The sequence below is a fragment of the Bison bison genome, unplaced genomic scaffold (assembly GCF_000754665.1).
Source record: "Bison bison bison isolate TAMUID 2011002044 unplaced genomic scaffold, Bison_UMD1.0 scf7180017864053, whole genome shotgun sequence".
Taxonomy (NCBI): Eukaryota; Metazoa; Chordata; class Mammalia; order Artiodactyla; family Bovidae; genus Bison; species Bison bison.
The window spans coordinates 1,605,695-1,607,233 of NW_011494625.1; positions in this window are offsets into that span (position 1 = coordinate 1,605,695).

The window sequence follows — 1,539 nt, forward strand, 5'->3', positions numbered from 1 at the left end:
TTCCCGCCCCCACCGCCCTGCCCCCTCTCCAGCCCCTCCCCTCTGTAGTTGTCCAGGGTTCCTCTCACAGCATCAGCGTCTTCATTTAAGAATCAGCTGTCTTGCATAGAGTGTGTGGCTTTCACAATTGATCTTTAAAAGGATCAAAACTATCAGGTACAGTCCCAGAAAAATGGTTGAAATCTAGTTTTAAAGCAGAGTCTCTTTTATCTCCACGTTAACTCTCTCTATCTTAGTTGCTGTCTGTAAAACACACACACACACACACACCTTCTCCCACAAGGATGTTCTTTGCTGACCCAGCCCCCAGGAACACCACACTCCTCGAGGAGCCTTAGAGGAGAGTCCTTTCGGCCCCCAGGGCCCCGCAGCCCCAGACTTGGGGGCCAGGGTGAGGGATGGCGGGGACAAGGATAGCCACAGCCATGGGCACCCATGTGGCACCTGCCTCCACGTGGGGCGAGCCGTGCCAAGCCTCCTCTCTCATTTCAAGGTCACAATACTAGATTATGAAAGAGTGGAAAAGCACTGCCCAGAAAATGGGCCACGGGGACTTTCCTCCGGGTGAGGAAGGCGAGAAACACGCGGCAGTGAGGTCCCGCTGAGAGAGTACACGGGGACTCGGGGTGTGGGTCCCTGCAAGTGACAAGACACGATGTGGAGGCAACAGGGGAGATGGGACGACCTGAGAGCTCTCTCTGCGGCATCTTTATGTAGGAGAGATTCTACCACAAACACTCGTGTGTCTCATAAGAACCAAATACTTTTCTATCATGTTTCCTAGCAGCTATGATTTTATTTTTTCCCTTGCAAATTCAGGTGGGACAAATGTTCTCATAAAATAAACATCTCCCTGTCTTTAAAAACCACTGATAAATAGTTCAGGCAAATGAATCCTTGCCTCTCCTCAAAAAATACGGGAGGACTGTAATTCTGGCAATAGAATCAGCTCCTCAGGTGCCCTGAGGGAACAGAGGACTCAACTGTCCAAGGTTTTTACACCTAAATGATGACATGGGTCTCCAGGATCTGAGACTCAAAGGAAACACTTTGTCTACGATGTGGTAGTAACTATACTTCAAGTCTTACCTTAAAAGATAACCACAAAAGTAAAATTACTCTGTAAAAGGAACACTTAAAAAAAATCCAAGCCACACTAACTTGAAAAATATTTTGGGGGGAGTCTTAACTTTTTCCAAGACTATAGCAAGTGGTTTAAAGCAAATCCAGATCCACGGGAATTCTCAGAGGGGGCCCTGAACACTTGGACTTTATTTCCAACACAATTGATTCCCAGAGAGGTCAGCAAAAACGTCAGGGCATAACGGGATCACAACCGCGATGTAAAATGTCCAGGGAAAACAGAAATAAGCGTCGAAGATTCCAGAAGCTTTTCTAGCGTCTTCGAGATTGGTGGCCGCATCTCTGCCTTCCGCCCACTCCGAAGGTGAAGGCGTCTCCTCACCTAACCTTCCTGCGGGCCTCTGCTGTGGCTCCAGCCTTGGAAACCAGTCTTGCCGGTTCCAGAGCCTCCAGCCA